Source organism: Octopus sinensis, linkage group LG26 (assembly GCF_006345805.1).
Source record: "Octopus sinensis linkage group LG26, ASM634580v1, whole genome shotgun sequence".
In the NCBI taxonomy this organism is placed as follows: Eukaryota; Metazoa; Mollusca; class Cephalopoda; order Octopoda; family Octopodidae; genus Octopus; species Octopus sinensis.
This window is the reverse complement of record NC_043022.1, coordinates 10,340,515-10,343,014: the sequence shown is the minus strand read 5'-3', so window position 1 is coordinate 10,343,014 and position 2,500 is coordinate 10,340,515.

The window sequence follows — 2,500 nt, the reverse complement described above, 5'->3', positions numbered from 1 at the left end:
TCGGAATGAAAATATGCTGTCTTCGAAACATGTGTCGAGAGTAAAGGAATTTTGTTAACATCTTCGTTCGACTCCATTCTATTATTTATACATATATATATATATATATATATATATAAACTATCTACATGTATATTTATATGTGTATATTATTTACATATATATATATATTATATATATATATATATATATATATATATATATATATATATATTATATATAATTATATATATATATATACACACACGTACGCATATGCATATACATGCATGTATATCTTTAAGTGGATGTAAATATTTGTAGAAGCCACTCATTGTATTATCACTGAAGCTATCATGTTATCACGTGCCAAACACTCTTGCAGAGATTAAACTAGCAAATGTTATACTTTGTGTCACACAGATAAGGCAAACGTACCACTTACACGCGTTTTTGTAGGTAAGTCTTCTGTTCTCACTTTTTCTGAGTGTCTTCTTACTGACCGACTTGTGCGACAAACAAGTACAAGATCTCATTTTGCTGTTTGCTATCAACTAAATTATGTCTTTATTATCCATGCTTTTCTTTTCATTTTGCTTTCGGTGTCGTTTTATACTGGTCTAATAGTTTCTTTTTCCCTAGCTTCTTCATCAATTTCCCAACCGTGTTGCTGCTGAGGGAACCGATGCAAGACATTCCATGCTTCAGGAAACCCTTGTATAAAGATTGATATCTTTTACCTGTTACTTGCTTCAGTCACTGGACTGCGGCCATGCCGGGGACATCGCAGGAACCAGATTAGTCGAAGGCGGCGAGCTGGCAGAAACGTTAGCACGCCGGGCGAAATGCTTAGCGGTATTTCGTCTGCTGCTACGTTCTGAGTTCAAATACCGCCGAGGTCGATTTTGCCTTTCATCCTTTCGGGGTCGATAAATTAAGTACCAGTTACACACTGGGGTCGATGTAATCGACCTAATCCATTTGTCTGTCCTTGTTTGTTCGCTCTGTGTTTAGCCCCTTGTGGGCAGTAAAGAAATAAGATTAGTCGAAGGAATCGACCCCCAGTACTTATTTGTTTTTAAACCCTGGTACTTAATCTATCGGTATCTTTTGCCGAACCGCTTGGTTACGGGGACGTAAACAAACCAGTACATACAGACATACATATAAAAATAAATAAGCCCATCTATCCTTCCATCCAAATAATCACTGTAACTGTAAAACTTTCCAGAAGTTTACCATTTTAAGTATATTAACGCATGTATAGACATGCAACTACGTAAAACAAATCATACAAATCTGCATATAAAATGACTCCAAATATTGCACATATATACACATACATACATTCATACAAGCATACATACATACTACATACTCTTTTACTTGCTTCAGTCATTTGACTGTGGCCATGCTGGAACACCGCCTTTAGTCGAGCAAATCGACCCCAGGACTTATTCTTTGTAAGCCTACTACTTATTCTATCGGTCTCTTTTGCCGAACCGCTAAGTTACGGGGACGTAAACACACCAGCATCGGTTGTCAAACGATGTTGGGGGGGACAAACACAGACACACAAACACACACACACACATATATATATACACATATATACGACGGGCTTCTTTCAGTTTCCGTCTACCAAATACAATCACAAGGCTTTGGTCGACCCGAGGCTATAGTAGAATATACTTGCCCAAGGTGCCACGCAGTGGACTGAACCCAGAACCATGTGGTTCGTAAGCAAGCTACTTACCATGCATCCACTCCTACGCCTATAATACATACTATATATTTATATATATGTATGTATATATAGATATATATATATATATATATATATATATATATATATATATATATATATATATGTATGTATGTATATATATATATATTATATATATATATTACTCTTTTACTCTTTTACTCTTTTACTTGTTTCAGCCATCCGGCTGAGGCCATGCTGGGGCACCGCCCTTGTTGCTACCCTCTCTATATAATATATATGTATATATATATTATATAATATATATATATTATATATATTATACACAAACGTCTATACAGATATATATGTATACGGAGCCTTGGATCTAGGTTAGAAACCGGTTCTTTCTCTATTGGCAAGAAATCTTGAAATAAAACTGAATAATGACATGCATGCATACATTCGTACGTACAGGCATTCATAGTATGTATACATGTATTCAAGTATGGATAAACTTACACATACATCAATGCATACATACACGTATACCAGTGCAAGCATCACTCATGCATGTGGACACATACCTCATTAATATATATATATATATGTGTGTGTGTGTGTGTGTGTGTGTGCAACCTTACACAGGCCCGCCTATATGTTGCACATAAACTCACCCTTACATGTTCGCAAACACATAGAAGTATCTTAACTCAAACAAAGTAACCTTGTTGTCTATATTTAGAGACTGAATTTATGGGGAAGAATTTAAGTAAATCTCGAGGTAAACACTCATTCAAATTCATACATATATAT